This window comes from Anomalospiza imberbis, chromosome 7 (assembly GCF_031753505.1).
Source record: "Anomalospiza imberbis isolate Cuckoo-Finch-1a 21T00152 chromosome 7, ASM3175350v1, whole genome shotgun sequence".
Classification (NCBI taxonomy): Eukaryota; Metazoa; Chordata; class Aves; order Passeriformes; family Viduidae; genus Anomalospiza; species Anomalospiza imberbis.
The window spans coordinates 18,084,080-18,110,978 of NC_089687.1; the positions used below are offsets into that span (position 1 = coordinate 18,084,080).

Here is a 26,899-nt window from a genome sequence, read left to right on the forward strand (position 1 = left end):
TATTTAGTAGACAGTTGGAAGAAACTGTGTTTTAATTTAAGATCAGTTGACCAAGTTGCCCCAAAGGATCTGAATGAAATAAAATATTGTATCTTGGTTGTTTCTCCCCTAAAGCTTCCTATAAGTACACAGAAATATTTAGATGCAGTCAATGCACCTTAGCAACATCTTAAACACTCAGTCCAGCTCCCAATCCTTCAGAATGACAACATAAATAATTGCTGTGAGATCGCAAAGTGAAGGAAACAGCACTTTAAACCATGCACACTCCCTTTTGTTTCTCATTTCTTAAATTTCTGCAGAGATTCAAAAAACACAAATAGGCAAAACAGGTCCATTCCCTCTTAGTTATTTGACGTCTACAGAATAGCCCCATTTTGTTAAGCTGTTGAAGACTAGGAAAAAAAAGTCCTCGTCTGCTTATATCAAATTCATACTCTGAATTACCTTTCTTGGTCACCTGACATTTTTTCCTTTGGTCTGGAAGCCCGCAGTTTGCTGCACTGTTATCAACAATAACAGCCAGAGTATGGTGGCTATGTGTGAATAAGTATTCTCATTAAAGACTTTGCAAGTCATACTGATGTTTCATTAAAATGTATTTCTAACAAACTTTTCTTGAGCAAAATTGTTAATCTTTGTCTTTAAATTGAAACCTTTACACCAAAGCATCTATTCAATCATATTACATAAAACAAAAAAATGCTAATTTTATCCAAAAAATTGATAAGCCTTATGAGCCATGATATGATTCCCAATACACAGAACATTTTTCTTTTTTTTTCCTTAAGATATAATCATCAAAACAATGACAAATGAAAGACTCAGAAAAGGTTATGACTTGACAAAGTAACATTTTTAAAACTTGGACACCAATCAAATTGATATAAGCATCAGTGATGCAACACTTTCTGACACTAAAGTCTTTACCACTGTCTAAAACATATAGAATAGCCTATTGTGATTGCTTAATGTCAACTTTTGTTCATAAACTCTTTCATAAAAGTGAAACAGGGAAAAATGGTTTAAAGCAGTTCAATTTGTCTATTTACCTTAATCTCTAACTATTCCCATATGTCTTAGATACATGATGTATGACATGCCATAAACCAATTTTTCAAAGATCTACAAGACAGAAAAAAGTCAGGCTCCTTACATTTTAAGCACTGAACTTTCATAGACAGCTGGCAAAACAAAACACTTCTAGGCTTCAGAAAAAGCTGAAAGGTTTTATTTGCATCTCTTAAATAAGATACAGTTAAAATATTTCATCATACACACAACCTCAAGGGAGGAAGGTCTTCTTAAAAATCTGAATTACACCAAAAAGTTGATGGATGATATTTTAATAGGACAAGTAGACTTTTATTTAAGAGGCAAATGCTAGAGCTGTGCGTTCATTTTTGAAAACCAGCCTGTGACACTGTACATTAAAAATCGCAAGTGGTGTAATCTCACTTTATGGTCATATGCATAACTCAAGGCACTCAGTGCAATGACTTTTTCCAAGTATTTATTAGCAATGTTCACTTTAATATGCATGAGTCTGAAGCACAGGGCACGGCAGCACACATTTAGCGAGATTTTCACTGGCAACTTAGAAAACAAGAAACACACTGCGCAATAAAAGAGTCTGTCTGACTTACCTAGAATAGGCAGTAGACCAGAGGAAGGTGATGTGTCAAGTAGCAGAAAGTTTTGTTGCATCCAAGTTGCAGCATAAGATCCATTTGGGCATAGGGAGTAGGCAGGGTCCCAGGTGGGATTATTAAGAAAATTAACACTGCCACTCTAAAAAAAAAATTAAATAAAAACTGAGAAAAAAAATTGCATAGATTGAAACACATTTAGTTTTATATAATAAAATTAATTTATAATCCTGTGTAAGACCTATAATCTTCAATTAATATTTTTAAAATTTAATGTACACATTTTGTTTCAATTTGAAATATTGAAATAAACATCTATATAAAAAGGCAGAAAGATTTCTTAAATCAAGACAATTTCTCATATCAACAGGACCTAAAGCTTTTCAGTAAGTCTAGAAACACATTTTCTATAATTTGGTATTGTTATGCATTTCAAAAACATTTGGTATCAGGAAGAGATACCTGACAATGAAGAAGAGTGTGCATAAATTTTCTAAGACTGTAGTTTCAGAAACTTCACTGTCATGAAATATGTTTATGCTAAAAAAGACCAAGAAGGTTGTATATAGAAATAGAGGAAAAAACAAACATGAATACCTCAAACGTCTAGCTATAGACAAATAGTTTTAATCCAGAATATAAATTTGTACAAATATATTATAAATTCTAGGATTAAAATATCTGGTTTTAAAGTTCAAATAAGATTGAAAAACAGACTGCAGATCATGTATACAATGTAGGGTCAATGCCGTATTGAATTTCTAGACCATTTTCAGACTACCTTCTGGCAATGGAAGCATTTTGACCACTGACACTTCCTATGGGTATATCTGACTATCCTCGTACAATGCACCATTCCCCGTTATTGAATCTACAACAAACTGCTGTAGGTTATTCATTGATTGAGTGTTTAAGTGTATTCTTTGGGAGCAAATGGAGAAGGAAATCTGTAAACAATCACACACACAAAATCAGCAGAATTCTTCACTTGGACATGGTTTTCAGTTTCAGCACTTAATTATCTGCATTATTTGATAAGAGCTCTGTCACTTTAAATAAAGATGCATAGGAATTTTGCACTTAAAAGTTATACCAAGCCACAATGAGGAGCTGCAAATTTTATTTCAAAGATTAAGCCATCATTTGCCGATATGACTACATGGGGACAAAAGGTTTAAGCACATCTGCCTACTTTACACTACATCTTTATCTAGATCAATTACAATATGCACTATCACTGTTAAATAACCAATATAGATGCAGACTGCAGATCTATAATATTCCTAATGGAGGTTAGAACAGATATTAAGAGCTCCATTTTCATAAGCTCAAGCAATAATCATGTGTGCTTGAACGACTGTGCATATCTTCAATCAAGCTGTATTTTGATATCACAGGAAAATGTTTCTTTTTCTCCTTTAACCTGTGCAAAACACTCTCATATATATTTAGCTCCAAGTTCATTTGTACAGTTTGTCTGCCACTATGTATTTATAGCAATTGCCTGAATGAGCTGTTCATACAGTACTAGGGAGCTAAAACATAAGAAAGACATTTGAAGTTTACTTCATCATCATTTCCACCTTTGATTTAACAAACAAAAAACAAAATAAAGGGATCATCCTGAAAATTTTTACAAGTTATATGTCTTCACCTTGAGAAAACTCCATGTCTCTGCAATACAAAAGCATAGTAGAAGATTTACATTTCTTACAATTAAATATTTAATATTAATTTCCCCATAAATCTACAAAGAAGTTTTGTTATTCCCTCCCATTCTCACTGGAAAACTACAGCTGCAATATTACTTTTTATTTCAATAATAATTACTTTTTAAACTAGCCTCCAAACACCAGGAACACAAGAGTCTCAGCCATATAAAGCCCTTTTCATACAGATAGCAAAGGTTTGACTGTCTTCCAAAGAGCTCAAAGTTCAGTAGTTTGGAGAAAAACACACATGTTGAAAACAGCATTCTGTTCTATGAACAGAACTTCATTATGATTGTTACACGAACTCATTGAAGAAGGATGAAAACCTGCACCCCTGCTCACAAAGATATTGTAGTGTATGCTGAGCATAGACTATGCTAAAAAAAAATCTGATCTGTCCATATACCACTTAGCAATGCAAATTCACAGACAAAAATATATATGTGTAAAGCACAGCAGGACTTCATAAGTATTCAAGCACTTTAACTGCTCATGTACTGCAAGTCACAGCATCAGAATATTCCGAGTTGGAAAGGACCCACAAGGATCATTGAATGGCCCATACAGTGATCAAACCTGCAACCTTGGCATTATCAAAATCCATGGTGTAGCCTAGTGAGACAACCTCAGCCCATCAATCATCTCCCTTCCTACTGGAACCCAGACTCATGTAGCTATATCCTGATTGCAGGTAGGAGTGAGGTCTTCAGCAGGGCTTCCTTGGAGAGAACCTTAAGTCCACAGTAAATCCAGAAGGACTCCACTGACATTCAGGGAGTAAGACTGCAAGTTGCACTATGGAGAGTATCCACCCTGCAACTCAGACACTCACAACAGGAGCTTTTGAGCAGACGCTCAAGTGTGTTATTAAGTCGTGGCAAGGTATCAGCTTCCTCTTTTGTCTGACAAAGTTCAAATTCATACCTCTTACCTCCCCCAGGGGACAGCTCAGCCATCTGCCAGTAAGCCCAGCCTATCCTTTGCCTTCCATTTCAGTAAGGCATGCTTACATACTTGCAGGCTGGTGCGGGACAGGACAGATTTCTTTTAGGAAACCCAGCAGTACCAACCCTTAGATGTTTGCTTAATTCCATAGGTGTCCAAAACTCACCCAGGAATAAGATTCAGTTGCACTCCATTACAGGTATTTTTGTAGAAAATCTAGAATATTTTATCTGCTCTTCAGCTGTCACTTCGGAAACATGTAGATTTCCCTTAGTGTATCTTCTGGTCAAATGTAGACATGTCAAAAGCTACAAGACTGAAACAACACCAAGTATCTACATTTTGACACAGCCTACACTTAAACTGGCAACAGCCCATAATCCCAGGGCATCTCAAATATTAGAAGCAAAGTGATCACATTAGCTTTCCTGAGATGTGATGATTAGTACAGCCAGAGTAGCCACAGATATTATGGTTTCACTCTTTTAGTCTGCAGTTCAGGTATTTCTTCACAACATTCATTGGACTATGGAGACTTAGACACTTGTTCTGTTACTAAATACACCTAGAAGCATCTCATTCTTGAGCACTGAACAACCATATATTCATACAGCTCACTGGGAATCTGCTTCCACCTACTTCATATGAAACTGTTAATGGGCAAAACAAAAGCAGTCCCTGGAACAAGGAGCAGAGCACAGATTTCCCATTCCTAGCAGAATACCCCATCAGGAATCCTACTTATTCCCTTCAGGCTCACACTTTTTTTCTGCAAAGAAGGAAGGGAACAGCAACCTAGGTATAATGTAACAGTGAGGTCTCTCACTGAAAAAGGAGACATGGGATCTGATATAGGTTCAAGTCTTTGGCAGTCAGACTGCTGTTTCTTCTGCTGAGCTACTCACACCAATGGAAAGAAATTCCTTTCAAGAAAAGAATATCATGTTTTGCTTTTTGTAAAGAATCAGCTCCCAGGATTGAACACAAAGAGAAAACTTAAGCCTATAAATATCACATAAAGGTATATGTTCAAGGTCTGAAAAATTAATGCAGTGCTTCAATACTGCTTGTAATCAGGATTTCTTACTGACTGATTTAGATAGTCACCTTATAGGTGTCTTTAAATAAAGGAAATCAGATCTGATGGTTCATGCTATCAGTAAATCTCTCAGTCAGATGTCAAAGTAGAGGTCTCATATCACAAATGAGACCCCTAAATGTCAGGTATTTCTACATCCAGTGTCACAACAGCTGTACTGTGCCCTTTAGGGTCATGTACCCTATACATAAAATTGTGTGGACTATAAAGAAGACTTGGAAGCACTTTAAAGCTCACCTCAAATCCCTTGTGATTAACTTAATGTTAATTCTGTTATATCACAGGTCCTCCTTTGGGAGCCTTTAGAAATGAGGACTCATGCCTTCATGCAAATTTTTGTAATACTTCCAAGTAAGGCAATCACAAAAACAATTATAAAAGTAAAAGATGTGAGCTTTCTTTTGTTTTTTATGGTTTTGGGGGGCCTTTTTTAATCAGTAAAATTCTATAGCACTGGTACCTATGTTTTCTTTATAAGCTCATCTTATAAGGTTGGGGAAATCTAACTGTATCTTTTTTTTTTTTTTAAGTCACTCTAGAGTTTTGTTTTTTTGTATTTTAGCTGGTAGGTGAACAAAATTTCTTCCTCTGCATATTAAACACATACAACAAAGTAAACTATCTTCATAAAGAATTTCTTTGGGATCAATTGTCTGCACGTCCTATCCCCAAATGATATTAACATGAAAACTAGGATATTCAGTACCTTTTTTCATAAAAATCTATAATGTTCTATTTCCTATCCTGAGGAAGACATCAAGAGAGCATGCAATCGCCTTGTCACTGTTCTGGATTAGATGTGGTCAAGACTTGTGCTGTAAAGCTCCAGAAGTGGGGCTTAGACATTTGACATTTCAATCTCCAAGTCAAGATGTTGATTTGCTTAAAAAAAGTGGCTCTGCTGAATTATTAATTTTAAAGTTGCTTTGTTTTAAAAAGAAGTAACATAGGGATTGCCTTATAAAAGATTACCTCAAAAGTGCTACATGAAAGGTGTCTGAGCATATTTGGATAGGCAAGTTGAAAACTGGCAGGGATGCAGCACTTGCCATTACAGCTGTGCTGGAAAGAGCTCACAATCAGGAATGGAAAGGCTTGGGATAGCACACACTACATGAGCTCTGCACTCTGATGCATATGTATTACAGCACAGTTCTGAAATACTTGGTCTCTTTCTTTTCCAGTCATAATATGTACTTTCTATAGACAAACAAATGTAGCATCTTATGCTACATATTCCAGGCAAAGAAAGTCTGCTAGAACATCCAAAATGTACATGTAAAATACAGAATGCCATCTTAGAAAACAGAACAACAAGTGCAACAACTCTTTTATGCTTTCATTCTCCCAAATGCCTATTTACCTGCTCCCACCTGTTTTGTGGTGTTTAAGGGAGCCCTCACCGACAGCTGAAAAGAAATTTGTTCCATGGATGTTATGTAAGTCCATAAGCTTGCCAGGGCACAGAAAGATTTTTATCTTCAGGGAATACCACTGTCAAAAATATGTTATTAGGACCATGCCAGGCTTTGTCAAATATGTTAGTAGGCACTGTTTTAGGAGCTATGGGCTAAAGGAAAAGTTTGCTTTTCAGGAATAGTTTTAGTCAAGAGGAAGAACAATTTTTCACTTTCGTTTTTTGGGACAAGAAAATACATGAAACAAAAAAAATTCTTTGAAGATTATTTAGGTCCGGCTGAACTCCATAGTACCTGATAATTATTAGCCACCATCCTCTTAGCAGGACTTAGTAGAATCCTGATGAATCACAGACTCATTTAGGTGATTCAGATGGTTTTTAATATCTCTTCCAACCCAAGCCATCTTATGAATTAGGTTGGAAAAAACATTTAAGAACAGAGTTCAGCTGTTAAACGAACATTGTCAAGTCCACAATTGAAAATTATTATATATATAGTCTGGTTCTCTTTGAACAACTGTTGAAGTCTAGCATTTATGACATAAGACTTATAAATTAAGTAATACTAACAATAATGTCAGAGTCTTATACCAGGAAACCTAGAGAGAAAAATCCCTCAGAAACAGCCTTTTGAATGGATTGAGCTCTGACCTGCCCCAGCCCCAATAAAAACAAATTCCTCCTCAAAACAATATTTGAAGGGAAAAATTGACACTTAAAAGGAAATATTTCTATATTCTTGAAAAGTTTATTGTTTTCAATTACACTTTCTGAGCACAAGAGAGTCTCTTAATTTAAGACTCTTTTCCACAGTAAAAGTTTGTTAGTCTTGCATCATGATACATTCAAAAGTCCCAAAACAGAAGAAATATAAGCCTATATCTCTAAGTGGTAGTAAAGGAGAAAAGTAATATTAGAAACTAGGTTATTACACCTGAATGCAAGTAAGTGACTTCTGCAGATGCCACATTTCTTTTGTATAGAGAATAAATGAGGTGAGTTTGGGTTTTTTACATTGCAGCTCAGAAAATAACTGTTGATCTAGAACAGCTGAAAAAAATTAGTTATTGACACATCAGTTTAAAAAAGGTTTAATACAGAAGGACAAGGAAAGGGCTGCATAACAGAGTGACATTTATTGAAAATTTAATTACTTAATATGCATGTTTGGAAGTTGTCTGAAAATAATCACTGACAACTTATTGTAGTGACTTAAAAATTAACAGCTCCAACTGCTAAGGATGCCAGAGGCTGGCAGAGGCAATGCTTGCTGCTGTCAGAACAAAGGAGGAAGCTGGAATTAACACTGGCACATTTTGGCTAACTAGGGTGGTATTATTGCTAAGGTAACTGGTGCAGATGGTGCTTAAATATTTCTGATGGAAGGCAACACCTACAAATAGTAGGCAGTAGACCTTGAAGAAATTTGTCTTCTTCCTTCTTCTAATAATCCTGCTACTTCCAAGTTAGAAAGAAAAAGACAAGTATGTCTAATGTAGTGGAAAATCCAGAAGATAAATATAAAGCCACCTGCTTGCTGCTCACAAAATTGACCCTTTACTAACCTATGAGAAAATAGTAAAAATAAATGGACTTTGCCTGGAGTCAGCTGAATGCATGAGGTGAGCAGGGACAGTTGTGACTGATAAAAGATACAACACTTTAAAGCCCTGGAGCAGAGAGACTAATCCACAAAATAGAAACCAGAAAAAATTTGAAAAAAAACATCCCAGACCAGACTGCAAGTTCCTCCCAAGGACAGGAGCTGTATACATTTTCTCCCATAATTTTTAATGAGAAATGGCCCTAATAAAGATGTTTATATTGTTGTCACAGAGGTACCTGCCACAAAGGTACCACCAGTCACCAAATTAGCTTAATCAAAACTAAAAGGCAAAGTAAGACTTAGAAAGAGCTATTTTAATTTCCCCCCAAAAATACTTGAGTGCTTCTGCAATGATGTCAGCTAAAATTCACTCAAAATTAAACAAACTTGAAATTGTATACATATTACTAAGCAGCAGAAGTCAAATTTAATTATGCTTGATCCTCTGGTTCAAATATTGCCTTCAGACATCAGATATTGCTATTCAGAAACAAGAAGTTTAGACTGTGATTATATTTACCACATGTATACAGTTGCAAATATTTCACTATAACTATTTATATAGAAGTGTGGCTGCTCTCACAATAATTTATTCTTACCTATTGATTTCATTGCTTAGATAATCTCCAAATGTGAAGGCGTAAGATGGCATCCACAACTGTACAACAGAGCTGCCTTGCTCTCCTTTCCACTGACTAGGATATGCAGTTATCCATACTAGGATTACAGAAATGAACAAGAGTTGCATGACACAATCTCTCCTTGCCTTATTCTATTTTCAGCTGTAGCATAAATGAAGTTATCTCCTCTCTAAGACAAAGAATAAACATGGAGAAGAGCCCATTTCAGAGTTTTCCTTAACTCAGGAAATTAAATTAGGGTCTTTTATATCCCACCACCCTCCAGCAAAAGGGAGCCCATAAGAGATGGACAATGAATTTGCAAATAAGAAGTGTGTTTGATTCTTTAGGAATCTGAGCTAGCCACTGTCACTCAGAAGAAAATAAAATTTCTTATGAGTGATCCACTGCAGAGCAGGACTTCAGCTGTGGTTACTTACAACGGGCTCCGTGAGAGCTACCCACCCCTTCTGTTCTCAGGCAGTCAGTGCAGAAGAAAACACTGTCCTGAGTACTTACTGTTAAAAATAAACAGCTCCTTAACAAATGAGGGGACATCAAGCACCCAGCCCAGTTTAAAACTTACAGGAGAGTCACTTCAAAACCTGTTTAAAACGCACTGAATTTCTGATCAGACTGTTTTTTTCTCCATACAGGCACAACTGCAAAGGGAGCATTTGTTTGAAATTGATCCCCAGTGCAAGTTTTAATGTGCTGTTAAACTCAGCCATTTAAACCAGAACCAGTGAAATAAAACTCTGATGACTCTTAAAGATTTTAAGATTAATGCTGGAGGAAATTACCTTGCCTAGTCATGCCTACTTTTATTAGTACCCTGCAGTTGTGTTTCATTTTGGATGTGGCAAAAGTATGATTTGAAAGTCAAGAAGGCAACTCTTTGCATTTTGTATTTAATTATTGAACACAGAACAATGCTAAAGCTGCATTTCCAAAGTTTGTGGTGGTGTGATTTGCAAGTTTTACTTAACAAAACTGCAATCTGGCAGTAAAACACTATGTCTTATCACAATCAGACTGAAAGATGTCATGTGTCTTCTATATTACGTATGTGTAGCAATCATTATACCAGCATTGTAGAAAATGACAATTTACTCATTATTTTTTTGTTTTAGGTAAACATTTAATTTTAATACAGGGAAACACATTTCAGTAGTCTCCACTGATAATACACATGGAGTACAAACTTTAGTATTATTCCTGGTGTATTGCATTCAATTTTTATTGTAGTATGGGGTTTTAAAGAGAAAGCTAGTTTCAGCTTACAGTGAAGTTGGTTTTATTTATAAGGCTACAGCATACAGGGAATTCATTAGCAAAACGGGAAAACAAACTAAACCAGCTGGGTTAGAGAAGTTCTAAAACATTTATCAAGTTCTTCAGATGAGCTGCACTCCCTTGGCACATCCCAGCACAGCACATGAGCTTCTGTCCAAATCTGCCCATGAGCACTACACAGCTACATTCTTGTGCAAGTGCTTAAACATAACTACACAGCTGAAAAGATATCCAGTATACAAATTTAACTTGAAAATAATGTAACCTGCTGTTTACTTAGGCCTGCCTTTAAATGCAAAGCTGCGCTGAATGAAGCAATTTAATCACCTCCCATATATTCTCATCCTTTCCCTACCCACAAATATAAGCCTCCAAGAGATGTCTTATCAAAATATATGTGTACTAAACAGCAACAGGCTGGTAGAAGGCAGTACAATGTCTGAGCAAATGAACATTGAGCAATTTTTATTTTAGCATTATTGAATAGAAGAATCACACAAGAATGGCATTTGCTTCTCCATGATTATATTTTGATGTTAGTTCACATGAAAAAGGACTGGAGGAAGCAGACTGAGTAGCAGCAGAAGATATTTAGATATTTCCTGAATGTTTTTTCTTTCTTTTATGGCAAAAATGAAGAAAAAAAAATACAGAAAATAGTAGCAAACACTTTTCAAGTACTTTGAATTCTTCTTAAAGAAACAAGACAAACAGCAAAATCCTCTAAGATATGCAATGTTTTCATCATGAAATAATACATGCTGATATTCAAACCTGAACTATGAATTACACAGAACTCCTTTCAGCTATTTGTGCCTGTGCACATGTTCAGCACACGGTGGATAGCTCTATAGAGAGAAGTAAATGGTTTCTGACTGAGTCTATGCTTAACCCTCTCTGGTCCATGCTGAATGTTATTATAGGAGTCATCATCACCAAGCAGTAATTTTGGAAATAATATGAAGTACAGATTTCCCATTTGATACTTTTAGAAAGTGTACTTACTTAAGCCATATGACCAAGGCATTGGCCTTAACATTCTTCCTCTTGCAAAGAGCTCCATGGAGACTTTGGTGACCACAGGTGGTCAAGGTCCTTGAATTTACATTTTGTCTCAAAGACCTGAAGATTTTTATGCAAGTATATATGAAAAAAAGAAAATCTTGCACTGACAAAGGGGTAATTTTTATAGTTTAATTTAAGAAAGTTAAGGAAAACTTAGAGATCTCACACAGTCTGATAATCCCTGGCCTCAAACTCAATGAGCATTTTTCATTAAGTCACTAAAAGAAATAACAATTTTAGATGTTTTAAATTTATGCTACAGAAATTTTACATGTCTTCACTGCAGATTGGACCTTTGTCTTAATTAAAAAAAAAAACAAAACAGCATCAATTTATTATATCTGGGATTTTGGGGTGGGAGAAGAAACAGGGATGTAGAGAAAAATACAGAACACGATGTAATGCTAGTATTTACACTTGAGCATATACTATGAGGACCAAAGAGGAAGGCAGTGGATGGTACTGATAAAAATTTATGTTTGTATTCAAAGCCTTTCCCTTGGAAACAGAGCAGAGAAAAGCTGTAGGGTTTTTTATTCGCTTTATTCCATAAATCACATTCACTGAGTACAACACACTGTTGCAATGTCCAGTCAACCTGTAAATGATAAAGCAATCCACCCTGCTGACCAACAGGCACTTGCCCCAAGACCTGGAAAGGGGATTCTTGCTCCAACCAAGAGAAATGACTGAAAATCCATTGAAGTCTTCACTTCAAGGAGCAGCTATCAACCAACTCCTGACCCAAAACTCCAGCAGCAGTAGTGACAAGAAAAGTTTTCTGTCCGTTCCCTTTGGGATCAACCCTTCCTCTCCTTGTAATAAGCCACAGCACTGTACATCTTCTCAGCAGTACAGATAGGTGCCTGAGCTAATGCTTATAAAGACAGTGTAGGAGCTGAAGGAAGCAGGTGTCTAATGCAGAATTAATACGCACTCTGAGAAAATGATGAGGGATAGATACATTTGGATATCCTGGGAAGATGGAAGTGTAGAATGAAACTTATTCCCCCAACAACTGTATCCATCTCAGAATATCCAAATCAGCTCTTTCCCCTTCCCATTCTTCAAATCCTATCCTTCACCAAAATTTAGATTCTGATTATACCATAAAGAAATCTTATGTCAGCTGAACATACAATCGCATCAATCTTTGGCAAGACCTAAAAAATGTGCATATTCATGCAACATCAGCCTTATTGTGGAACAATATCATGAAAAAAATACATGCTGATATTCAAACTTGAACTATGGATTATGCAGTATTCCTTTCAGCTGCTTGTGCCTGTGCACGTGTTTAGCACAAGGTGGACACTTAATCAAACTTTCATCAAAATTTGTTAAAATCTATTTTCCTAATTTCAGCCTTTTGCTAATATTGAAGGCTCTGCTTCCCTCTTACGGCTTGCTTTTATATCCTTGCCATGTCTAATAATTCACTGTGTGTAACTACAAAACAGATTTTTTTTTAACTCATCTTCAAGAGTCAGTTTCTCCCACATATATGTCCCCAATAAGATTTCCTTCTTCAGATAAAGTCCTCTTGGTTTGTTACTGTAAGTAACTAGGATTGGATAGGAAGAATGGCTAGACTTCAGCACTGCCTTATTCTGAGTTATTAACTGCTAGAAGATAAAGGTCTTACTTCTCTAAGTAGCTCTTTTTTTTTTTTCCTTGAAAGCCATCAGACTTATTACACAAAACATAATCCTATCTATTTGAATACAATAGAAGGAAATCAGACTAGGAAATTCTCTATCTTTAGAGAGAAAGTCCTAGTCACACCTTAACAAAAAGAAGTCATCCCTGTTTAACTAATAGAAACAGCCTATGTTGTTGCATATGTAGCTTCAAGGATTTCCCCTTCTATATTTACATACTTCTGTACATAGCTTCAATTAAACTAAGTTTGCACTATTTATCTCTTGGCATGAAAAAACCTCTCTACACCACACTTCATGTGCAGCCCTGGACAGCAACTGACATACTTGGTCATTTGTTCCATCTCCATTCACACAATTTAAAAAGCATTTAATCTCTCCCTCCTGGAGCCTGGCATAAGGCTCTCCCCAGTAACTCTAGGGCAATACTGTGATTGTACTGCCAGTGCCTGGGCAACACTTATTGATGTGAAGCTGTGCTCAACTTTGCTGTGTTTCTGCATTTCTAGGATTCCTGCCATTGCACTGTGTAAGCATACACTTAAAATCTTCTCTCCATACCTCAAAAATTATGTTCACTCTACAATGAGAAGGAAACAGGAAAAAGCACTGAAAAGATATTAGAACAAGGTTGGGGACGTCAGAACAAGTAGGAGCTGTGTTACCAGCCAGATTAGCAGAGCCAACGGGGAAGCTGCATAGAACATAGAGGACATCAGATGTAAAAAATTTCAAGTTTTTAAAAGTACAGACAGAAAAAATACAATTTGAGCAAAAACTAAAAAATATATTTAAAATCCACAAACAATTTCAAATATAACAGAGGAGAGACAAGCATTTCAGAAGAAGAAAACAAGAAGAGTTAAACAGTTAAGGTTGTGGTGAGCAAAAAACCCAAAGAAAGAAACCAAACCAACGGAAAAGAATAGCGCATAGCAATTCTTCAGGCATTACCAGGTACAGACAGGATGTCCAGAAGCAAAATTTCCCTGAGCATAAGTACAATAAAAACTTAAGAAAAAACTTGAGGGTCCAAATATATTTATACAGCTATGTGCACTGACAGTGGTGCTTCTGTACTCGTGATGTTCCACAGTTGTAAGTAGAAGAGATGACCCTTCTTGGAAATTTCACTTGAATCAACTACATAGACTTGGATTTTAAACAAAGATGAGAAGCCAGAACCCAGTCAAAACACCTGAAGAAGGACTTCTGTTCTTCGAAACTTCTAAGCTGAAAGCTATAAAAGCTTCAGTTGATTAATTTGGAAGGGGAGGATGATCTAATCCCTCTAATGGTTTCTAAAACAATAGCACTAAAAAGATAATACACCCAAGTGCCAAAAACCCTAAGAGACCCTGTGGACCTACTCCACAAAAGCTCCAGGCCTTCAAACACATCAAAAATGTGGGCAAAGAGGCTCTCAGACACTGCCTTGATTTCAGAACATTTTGAGCAAACTAAGGACACCTTGCAGATGTTCCTTCCTCACAGACCCTTGGGACTATCTGAACTGTTCTAGAAAACACATCGCTTCTCCAAAAATGTACTGTGAACATACACAAGATTTAAGGGGTGCCCAGTGCATCTATATCCTAAATTGTGATCTACCAGATTTCCTTAAAATTTCATGAAGATGTTACTACTTAGGTTAGGAGAAGATCACACATCAAGAAATTCACTCACAGTAAAAGATTCTGCTTTTAAATTAAAACTCATGACTGGAATAAAATAGCTCCCAAGTCATCCTTTACCTAATGGAAGCCAACAATCACAGAGCAGTCAAGACAGAAAATGGCCATTAATTGTCATAACTATGCCTGAAACTATTTGCTAAAATTATTTATACCACTAACAAAGCTATCCACAGGTTCAGCTAATTCACCACTGTGAACCAAGAACTGATAAAAGGAATAGAAATATTGCTAATTATTGCAGAGTATTTTTTCCACAAAAGAACCATTCCATGTGCAACTTCTCAGCCCTGAATTGAGAAAGAGCTGAAGAAAGGACACAAGACCAGGACTAATATTCATTGCTCTACAGTGACAACAGCATTTTGGGAATATTACAGTTTATTCACTAACCCTCTACCCCCAAACATTGCCTTAATGTTTCACAAATGCTAATTATCAGTCTCTCTCTCTGTGGCATGAAGGTTAGTGACCTTGTCACTCCTCTCCTTGTTAATACTTCCCCTTCGCTCCACAGGTCCAATCACCTTTTCTTTCAAATTGCCTAACTGATGAACATAATCAAGTTAAACTCAGAGCAATTGTTCTCCACCAATATTTAATTTTGAAGGGGTTTTGCTTCTATTTCAGACACTGGGACTGGCTTTGTGTTCAAAAAAGTTTTTTTTGTCATTCTCCTAGGAGCCTGATAAGAAATAAGCTGATACAATACAGTCTTATTGAAAAGTTTGAGATGGAGAATGAAATTTATTAAAACTAACCAAAAAGCTGAACATCACACCATTATTTCATTACTTAGCCTTCAGATATGTGGAAATTTTACCTCAAGATTCAATTTATATTTGTAACCTGAAGTTCTGGAAGAAGATATAGGAGAGCACCACAGTTTTCTGTAATAATTTTTTCTATATTAACAAAAACACAGGTTAAGAGCAAAGTGAATATCAGAGAATGATAATAGCCCTAAGACTGATGCAGAGTTCTATGTTAAGACAATTCCCTCCTCCACAATTACTAAACCAGACTCCTCACGGCTGCAGCAGCAGGATTTATGACAAGCAGAACACATTTTTTTCCGAGTTTTGGTGGCACAATAGTATGGGTTAAAAAACCAAACACACACACACAAAAGAAAAAGGAAAAAGAAAAACCAACCCTAACAAACAAAAAATAACCGACAAAACAAAATTTTAAAACCACCAAAAAACCCCAAACCAAACAAAACTTAAACCTTCTTCCACCTTACTTCCAAAAAATACTTTGTCTCCTAAGGTAAATTAGCTCCTTTGAAAAGATTGATAAATTTTCTGCAGATGTGATCACATTCTGATTTAAGCCAGGCCATCAGAAACACAGACCTTCCCTGCTGAGTGCAGGGAACCAGTGCCAACTGACATAGCTTCTCAACTGCACATATGGCTCCAGTGTTGGCCATCGGACACACTGAGACTGGATAATTCAGTGATAAGGTTCAAAGAATCAAGTGGAACCTTTTAAGTTTTAATATACACTACTGTCTTCTGAAAAGGTGCATGTGCTCTGGAATATCAGTGTCTACTCTATCAGGAGACTAAGTATCATTTTGAAGTTGTATCATTGTTTTGCCCTCAAACTGTTTCAGATCCTTTCCCCCATACCAAGTAAATGAACATATAAATTTATCATGCTTTATTATGCATACTAAAGCACAATATGTTTTTAAATTTAGTCCAATATCAATAAACCACTCCAAACCACTTCTTTAGCTTGGAATTTTAAAAACTCCAGAAAGAAAAATGGTTAATTATCAGATTAGACAAGCCACACCAATTGCTTATGTCCTGCCTCAATACTTTGGGGTTATTTTATTTCTGCTGGAAGCAACAACTGATTTATGTTTGCCAACTTGCTTGTCACTGGATAGGCATCGTCACAGAAGGACACCAAGATGTCTGAGAGCTGTAGTACCCCTGCTTTCCAGCTTTCAACATACTTATATTTGAAGGTGTCAGTAGTACTTAATGTTATGGTTTTAGGTAGAAGCTGTAAAAGAGAAACTACCAAACTCTGTTCAGCACCTGCAATGCCAATAAGATCTGAACTCAGGTTTCCTGAGATGAGAGTGTACCAAGTCCACCATGCCACCTAGCCCTCAGTGTATTAAGATGTTAATTAGTCACTTTACTTATTATTCAGTCAAAATATGCTGGATTGAAACAAATTAGATTTTCAGCACATATGTCAGACATTGGCTCAAGTCTTGCAAGGATTTTCTTTTATTATTTATAAGATCATGTGCTGTCTTCCTGCTGAAAATGAGATGGTCTGCATGAGGAAAAAGGTAAAAGAAAAGCAGAGAAATGAAAATCAGATATTCCCTAATGATATTTAAAAATAGAAATTTTGCTACTGTTACATACAGCATGTTCCATCTTTTGAGATTTAATGGCTCTCTTGTGGTTTAATGGAGAATTACTTTCAGTAATTGATTATTAAAATTTAAAATTGCTAACCATCTTCATTATTAGATGAGCGAACATGTTATCCTTGTAATTAAAAAAGCTTGAGATTCACTTTCATCCTGTTGACAGAATGGGCAGATAGTCTCAGCACTCCAGTGCAATGGTTTCAGGGTTCGTGTTTGACAAAAATAGCCAGCAAGCTATTTGATGGTGAAAATAGAGAACATTCACAGACTGAGGAAAAAAAATAATGGACACAGATAAAATAATAAAAATCCTTACAAACTAATTAAAGTTTTCTGACCAAACTATCATAGGCAGAATACAAAGAGCATTTTCCAAAGAATTTCAGTTGAGTTTAGTGAAAAAAGAAAAGTGTATTGTTTGTGTTTCAAATACATATGATTTTTTTCCTAGATCTAGGGCTATTTTCACCTTTTGGAACTCAGTGCTGGATTTGTTACCTGCAGTAATACAGAAATGTGTCTGTGATAAGTGGGATTATGTCTGGGAACATGGGATCATGTTGCCCCATAAGAAAGCCTTACAGCTAAATGAAGGAAAAGAGTCTTCCTAAATTACAAAGAGGGAAAACCGATTTTAAAATAATGCCTTAAGTATAATCCAAAGGGCTGAGGGTTTGCACAAGAAAAATAATTCTTTGGCCTTTCTGTTGAGACTAAAAACAACACTTTAGGTCCTACTTTCAATGCCATGTGCAGCTAACTTTCATACCACAGGCAGAACATAAGCAAAATAAAAAAACCCTGCTTTCCCCCCACCCACTTCTCCCCCTAGAAAAAGAAGCAATTCTGTTTTTTACAGGGTTTTAAAGTTAGTAAGCATATTACCTTTTTGGAAGTGTTTGCATTACGCTGTCAGTTCCCACACTTTGCAAAATGATACAAGGCCACCAAAAGTTCAAGACTGATACACAGTAGCAGAGCTTTAAACAACTTAAAATAATATTTTCATCCTATATGTTTAATAGTAGTCTCTTTGCCAGAGATAGCACTTGCAAAAAGCTACTGCTATATTTTCTAATTTCTCCAGCAAGACGAGAAATTTACCACCTACACTTCTTATACTAAAACACGCAAAGAAATTTCCAAAATATAGAACAAAGATGTTGAAGAATTATTTTCCTATTGTAATTAGAGCAGATGTTTTTACCATCACACATGGTGATCTTCATAACTAATGGTAATATCAGTGTGAAATGTCTGAACTGTCAGGACCATATTCCACAAGCCCCAGAGTAATTACAAACTGTTCTCCTGGCTATTTTGGTTCCGTTTGTTTCCCTTCAGTTCTTCCCTAAGACTGGTTTTTTCCTCTCGTCTCAAAGGGCAGGAATGCTCTTTACTGTATGCATATGTTGGCATAGGTTGCATCATCTCAGCACAATGCCAGGGCAGATTCAGAATCACAGTAACACCTCAGGTCACAACTTCAACAATATTTCCAAGATGTGCCATGGAGGGGGAATTCCACATTGTCAGCAGAGTATGTTCCACTACACAATGTACAAAATAGTATAAGTGTTCCTCCATATAGTTACAGCAAGTGTATTAGCTGTAAAATACGAATTTCAAAATATACAGTGTATATGTTTATTTTTCAGTGAATATGTTCATTTCTGTATCCTGAATGGCTTGCAAACAAGCACTTTGCATTAATGCATAAAGTTATGTTATACCACATCCTGTCTAATGCTACAAAAACCATTCAAGAGGGTTGTTAAACCTTAGTTAGAATCACAGAGTAGGACCAAATAAACTGAACTTTCTAACTTCAGTGCATCCACAACTCTCTATTAGCTGAATCCTATATTACTAAAATACAAAATACAGAGCTGTCTTTATCTGGTAATAGATAGCTTATCCATAGGCCAGGAGAAGTGTGTGTTAAGGATTCATTTTTCTATATACATTATCATCAAGAGGCAGAATTTAAAGAAATTTCTTATTGAAGGGAAAAATTAGTATAGATTTCCTGTCTAGCAGGATGCACGATGTGAATAACTGTTCAAAAAGTCTCTGGTTTGTTTTTAAACATAGATGAGCTGGAGTTTAAAGAGAGAGGTTATGATATCACAAGGGCCATTATATGTATAGCTCTAAAAGTTACCTTCATTTTATATAGATAAAAGATTCTCTTCATCCTCCAAACTGCAAAAAGTACTTTCACTATAAATGACAGAATCACAGAAAAACTAGAATAGATTGCAAAGAAGGAATGAGGTCACTATTTCAAATGTTTCTGTGTGAGCCATTTTGCATTTTTATGTATCCTTCCTTTGAACACTCGACGTCTTGAGAGTCACTGGCAGATAACAGAATTCCAAAGTTAAATTATTTCTGAGTGAGTACTGTCAGGTTAGGAGCAGGGAATTATAAAATGAGATGTCAATAGGATTAATTACAGGGATAGAACCAGAAGAACTGTATTTTTAATTATAAAAATCAAGTTCTCCCTCTGATTTCAAAAAACATGTGAAAGTTCTTTGCATATATCTGTGCTATTCCCCAATGTTAGCAACCACACACTGCATTTTACTTCACCATACCTGGTGATCAATACCTTAGCAGTGCAAATACAAGGACCAGATTTCACCCCCTTTGGTCACAGGTAAATTCATGTCAGAGACCTATTCTAATGCTAAAGACCTAGATGGGGTTGGAACATGAAACAAAAACACAGAATAGCTCAGTTTTTAGCTTCATCCTGTGAGGCACAGAACACACAGAATACTGGCAGATATCAGCAAGGCCTTAAGTGATAGAAGTACTTTGGCACACTCAAAACACTAGATTAACTGTTAGCCTCTGATTCAGCTGAGATTCAATTTAAAAAAGAAGGATGTTGAAAATTAGATTTGTTGATTCATTTGAGGAGGCTACTATGGTTAGCAGGAAGTATTTTGTAAATATCCAATGGATTATATTTCCTCTGGTCACATACTGTTCATTTATCTGGGCTTGGAGAGAGTGTACAGAATGTACTACATTTGGTAACCGCCAAATCACCCACAAGTACTTAGTAGGGCAGGGTTGGAGGAACACAGGAAAGGGACAGGTGGACACAAACCTCTGAAGTTTTACACAAATAGTAATCCCAGGGTGGTTTGGAGAGCCTAAAAGCTGAGTCAAAAAAGAGGTGGGAAGAAAAGGCCAGAATGTTTGCCAGAATCTGCCTTTTCCTTTAAGGACTATACCTAGTTAGCAAACTCTACCATAAGCAGTGTCAGCAAGAAGCATCCCCCCCAAATGCCTAAATGTAAACATTATCACTCTCAGGTTTGTTTTAGAGATAGGGGAGGAGAAATAGGATAGGGAGAATGAGCACTACAAAAGGGAACAGTTACAGCTTGGCCAAAAAGCTTCAAGCTACAAGTACCCGTGATACACATCCACACATAGTGCAAATACCCATATAATTACATGACTATATACACCACATGTGAAAATGCAAACCCTGGGCATGCTTGTGCTTTGCTTTTCTCATGTAATTCATCACAATTTCCTGTATTGGAAAAAATAACTAAAATCCCTTGAACTTCACTAAAGGATCTATTTCCATAAAACACTTATTAAAATTACAGATCGCTCTAATTCAGTATGTCATTAACTAATGTTGTTGTGGCTGGATTACAAACCCAATGTCACCTCTACATGTGATGCACTGGGTATCAGTTGGATGTTTGGCTCTGTGCCTGGCTGCAGCATGGGAGACCCAAACCTTCAAAGCTGGCCTTGTGTCCTTCTTTCCTCCTGAGAGAGCTTCTCCTTGTCCTAACATGGCTCTGCTATGCTCTTACTAGAGGAACAGAATACCTAAAAACCTCATGCAAAGACAAATTTTTACCAGCAGAGACAGAATAGAAAGGAACTAAGTACGCAACATAGAAGTTGATTAAACTCACATTTTCCTTCACTTACATTTTGTAAAGTACATGCTTTGCTTATGCATGAAGGAAATCCTTTTCACTCTCCTTTTTCTTAACAGCATGCTCCATTTTGGTTCTAACACACATCACCCTGTCCCAGCTGATTTCTATTCCACTAATATTCTAAATGACTGGCTTACAGCAATAAACTTCCTGGATTTTATAGTTTTACATACAATGAAGCAAAGAGAACTAATTGTTTTTATTTTCAAGTGAACCAGCTAAAATTACATGTAATTTAACATGGATGTTTCTTTAACCAAGATGAGGAGGAAAAAAAGGAGATCCTTATACTTGCTTAGAAGCAGTATCAGAAGTCTGCTACTACTGACAACAAAAAGCTGTGCTTATATTTTAAATAAATATTTTTTTAAAATACAGAAGCATTTACAATAAAAAATTCTACATTAATTTTCAGGGGAAAATAAATACATGAAGGCAGGGAAATTACCTTCAACTCCAATTACAATCTCAAAGATGAGCAAGAATACCCAAGAAAACCCCACCACACCAAAAACTCAATTTATCTTTTCAGTTTCTTCTGAATGTAGATGAAATCTTATGCTAGTGACATTTGCACTATCATTATATACCGTTAAACATAACCATCATAATTTTTCATTCATATCTATATTCCTTCAGGCAATGAAAAAAATTATCACATCATTAATGCTTAATTTTAAAAAGGATGCATAAGTGCTTAGGTACTGCATCTAGAACAGGTGATTAAAGGCATTGGTACACTTTTTCAAGAGCTGAACTACCACAGTGTACCAAATTCACACATTACAACTGAAGCACCAATTTGAATATTGTCCCAAAATGATAAAGGGGAATGGTGGAGCACTATGAAGACTTTCTTTCAGACACTGTCAGTGATGCAGACAATACAATCTTATACTACTGACACAATTCAAATAAAGCTCAAAAATAGCATTCCAATTAAGCTCATAATTTCATTAAAAAATAACATCAGCTGGTAGTTATAGCAAGCCACAAAAGCATTTTTCTCCCCATCATGATATAGTCTGTATGTGTTCTGTATTTAGAGGCCTATGCCACAACTTGTGCAAGTACAGTAAAACAGAGTATCACCAACTGAAAATAGGATTTCAGCAAAAGAGGCTTGGTTTGTTTTTATAATAAACTCTTAAATGATTGAAACTTTATACTGTTATCTTTATGCAGGAAGTTTTTGATAGGCGTTTTCTTTCAGTTGTTGTAACCATGACAATTCATAACTTTAATACAGCAATCCATTTTAAAATATCTTCATTTACATAAATGGTATCAACTTCAGCCAGTTTTGATCTTTCTGCAGGGAATATAACCTTCAAATGATAGGTAACTCTCTCAGCTAACTACATTTTCATACCCTAGCAAACAAAACAACTGGCTTACTGAAGCATTCAGCAAACAGGATTCATGGAACTCCAGCAGTCAAGTCTTTACATGACTTTAAATATGTATCTGCTCAATTTGCAGAATCTGCTTTAGCTTGCTAAACTCCTGTAAATCCCTATTACTGCACCAGAGGGACTTAGATGTGGGTTTACTTTCATAAACCATAAGCAATATCTGACACCTCTGAGAAATAGGCCCAGTCTGGCACCTTGGGGTCTTATTTAGCTAGACTAGCCTAGAACCCACAGTACCAACTGCTCAAAAAGGACACAGTCTCGTATTAGCAAAGGAAATAGTTTGAATTATTGTGTTTTATCCAGAGCCAAAACAGTGCAGAAAAGCATTTCTTCCTGGCAGCCACTGAATTAAGTGCTGCTTTCAAAACTGATTAGGTGCAAAATGGCAATTTTAGCAGTTGTCTTGGCTTTTGGTGTGAGGTGGAGGAACAACAGACTAAAAGACAATTTAGTATTGTAAATACGTGCCTTATTGCACATACACTAAAACCTGCCAGCTTAAGTGAGATGGTTTTTCCCCTTTTCAAGGAATTTTAAATGAGACAATTTTGATTAAAACCCAGGGGAAAGTTGAAGTCATGAGAGCAGAGAACAGCTCCTACACAGAACAGTGAAAAACAAAGATCCCGTTGTTCATAACTGCTCTGATCCCAGGTCATGTTAGCTTTTTGTGGCATTAAGCAACAGCTGCTTAAAAACTGTCTTCCTGCAGACCTAGGGGAGAAAAACACAGTAGTATAGATCATTACTTTTCTGATAACACTCAAAAACCTAGGGTACAGTTGAGCTGCTAATAAAGCCTGCACAAGACATTCTATCACACCCTACATAATCTTCTGGTGTGTGTTCAAGGCACAGTTACTACTTTTTAATCATATATTAACTATTAGCAATTCTTAGACAAAAGATTCCTACTCTCTCTTGCTTTGCTGTATAGGAGGTAGCTATCACCCAGTCTTTTACCTTCCTCCTTCAATTCCTGCAGACAAATCTCACCCTCCAATCCCCAAGTCATGTGTCCCTCTCTGCTCGAGGACCATCTCCACCCTATCCTCTCTTCTATGGTTGCCCAGCATATTTGACTCTCTTGAGGCAGAGCTGGATCTTTTACAGCTGCCTCTTTTGGGCTTGTGGACACACTCCTCAGCCATCTGGGAAGGTTTCTAGGCCTCTCTTTTTAGTGGAAGGAGAGCTGTTCTGTAACACCTGCTTAACAAAGTATTACTAAAGCTTGTGATCCTTTTGGATCTTCACTTTTTCATCAGTAAACCAAGTACAGATCCATGACCTTCCTCCAGTCTCCCCCACTTTGGAATTTCAACTGTGATAATTGCCACATTTTGTTTCAATAGGATTTTTACTGCGATTAAATTTAAACCAAGTATGAGTTGTAAATTACTTCTAGCCTAGGGCAGACACATCTTACTCCAGGGCTTAATACTTTATTTGACCCTAGTTTGACTTCATATCAGGATCTACAAGACTAATCAGATGGGTAGCTTCAAAGAAGCACCAGGCATTAGCTTTTTAGGCCCCTTCCTTAGAAATTTTTCCTCTAAGAACAAGCACAACATGAACAGTAGTCAGTTTAAGAACAACAAAGACTGTTTCCATAAGCTCTTCCTTTTCTCCCATATAAGAATGTGATTCGAGGACCTGCAAGCCCTCTACAGCAGTGACTTAAGAAATGTTGCACATAAGGCAGTAACACAGGTACTACGAGGCAGAATATCAGTGTGCACAAGGCACTTAATATGTGCGCAATGCTCTATTTATCCTCTTCAGGAATTGTAACTGCCTACAAACTGAGTCAAGAACAAACACAAACTGCATCTATAATAAATTTGCCTATAAGCAGCAATATAGTCCTATTCTGCATTTACAGGAAACTCACTAATGGATGTGGACAAAGCCCTTAAGAGACCTGAAAGCTTGGGATCTTCTCATTCAGTTTATTTCTAAGCATCTGGAAGGGCTATAAGAAATCTTTCCTCTACACATTTTTTACCCTTTTGCTAAAATTCATACACTTAGTATCTTATGCACCCTGATAGATGAGGCTCTTTTTTCACCTCTGTTTGCATGCCATCCCTAAAACTCACGACATTATTAACCTCTGTTTTTCAGCATCTAATAGATGTCACTAGAAAAACAGTTTTAATAAATGCATCCTGGAACATTCAGTTTGGAGCTAAGGTACCATGTGTGAAAAGGAAAAATAATGATAAGTGATAAATGGGATAAAGATTTTAGGGAAATTTTATTGTATTTAATTAATCTACCATTTTTACTAAGTTGCTTTCAAGTGAAATGGCTTTTTACCAACTCCTTTTGAAAAGGTTAGAAGGGTATTCCCTGAGCTACAATCATTAGCATATAGATGTCTCTAAGTGTTAATTTCTGTTTTCACTGAATGAATGTAATTTTAAATGAGGCCCTTTCAAATCAGTTAACTTTGGCCATTTGAGGAAGATAAGAAAAACTGACTCAAGCATGAACCCCAGCAAAACCTGCTTCTTAAGGATAAATATATGTGACTATTTAAGAGTCTCCATTGCCACATGCTGCAAATGATAGATTTCAGGAAAACTATGAGAAAAGGTGGATGACAGGATTAAAGTCCTACCACTAGGTGATGGAGTTCATTAATAGGGTTAACAATAACAAAAAAGAAGGGTTATTTTTATAGTTCATTTTTAAAGAGAGAGCTGAATACCGGCCTAGAAATTACAGTGGTGGCAATTAGTTTTATACCTGCAGCAAAACCAGTAGTATTGAATTTCTCCTCTTCCAGTTTTATGCAACAAAGGAAGAAATTTAGGACCTGATCCATCTCCTAAATTAATGAGTAATATACCAACTCATCTTCATCTGGATAAGGCTCAGGACTCTTTTCAGTTTTTCATTAAAAATAACCCAGTACATGTTCAGTATTATGTACCATGAACCTCTGACACATCTGTCCATCCAGGCCTGCCACATGCCCCAAGAAGGGAGGGTTTCTGTTCAGCAGGTTTCTAGCATATATTCACCATAGAATGGTGTATAAAGACACAGGTCTTTATGGTTAGTTATGTTAGTTAGTTATGGTTAGTTAGTTATGGTTATAGGTCTTTATGGTTAATAAAGACACAGAATATTTGTAGTTAAACATACCTTATTCTCCAACACAAAATGATGCCTTCACCAGAACAGAACATTTCTGAAAATATATTTTTCTCCAGAGATGACTTCTTGCTTCAATGTTTTAAATTCATGGGAGAAAAAGACACAAGCAATCAACGTCAGTCTTGGAGAACGGGAAATAAACATGAAATTTGGGAAAATTATTTATACTAACCTACACAGAACTACACAGATTTATACTAACCTAACCTGTTCAGGCAAAGCTACAAGGTTTCTGTTTATATTTAATTTGCACATACTGAAAGGATCATTGCCATATTTTGGTTGAAGTCCTCAGAAAACATGCTTGCTCTGAACATATCAGAATCTGGACAAGTCAGACCCAAGCCTCACCATTTCCTTGGCAGCAGCAGATCCCTTAGGCCTAGCAGACACTAGGAAGGAAACCAGAAAGACCATTCTTTCTTTTTACCCATACAAGATTGTATTAGGGAAGGAAACAATGTATTGTTCAAAAAGTCAAAACACAGGAGTAAGAGGAGAGGCTAATGCCGTGTCAGCCCTCTTTTCAGAAAGGGAGAGCAGCAACAGCCACGAGATTGAGTATGATAGATAAAATTGAAAGTCAGACCACATATACATCAAAAACACAACCAAAAAAAAATCCACAAACTCCTGCTTCTACATTCTTGTTCATCAAGAGAGATTAATAGAAATCTTCTAAATTATTTCCCTTTGCCACTTCTACAAGCTGCTTCATTAAATCAACTGCAGGTTCCGGTTGTAGGCTGTACCTGATGGATTAGTCAAGAAAGAAGTCAATATTTTTCCTTACATATAATTTTTCTCTTGTTCCCTACTTAATAATCAAAACCAATTAATTATACCCAAATATCATTTATGTGGCAAAGTCATAGAATATCCTGAGTTAGAAGAGACCAACAATGATCATCAAGTTCAACTTCCAAAAAATCATACCATGTACCTGAAAGCATTGTCTAAACTCTTGAACTGTCAGGCTTAGTGCTGTGACCACTTCCCTGGGGAGCCTATTCCAGTGTTCAACCACCCTCTGTGTGGAGAGTCTTGTTATAATATCCAACCTAAACCTCCCATGACCATTCCCTTGGGTCCTAGTGTTGGTTACCAGGGAGAGATCAGCTCCTGCTCTGGCTCTTGCCCTCATGAGGAAGCC

At 36.4% G+C, this 26,899-nt stretch overlaps 1 long non-coding RNA gene across 4 annotated transcripts in view; it reads right to left on the reverse strand.

Annotated features, from left to right (window-relative positions):
- Nucleotides 1–26,899, reverse strand: part of LOC137477077 (uncharacterized) — a 220,622-nt gene that overhangs the window by 181,604 nt on the left and 12,119 nt on the right. For 2 of the 4 annotated variants that reach the window (XR_011000786.1, XR_011000789.1), the window contains exon 2: nt 1,647–1,791. This is a non-coding gene — a long non-coding RNA (uncharacterized lncRNA). Of the gene's footprint in view, nt 1–1,646; nt 1,792–14,827; nt 14,882–25,734; nt 25,821–26,899 lie in introns of those variants that run through there. The other 2 variants (XR_011000787.1, XR_011000788.1) reach the window with 2 other exon arrangements.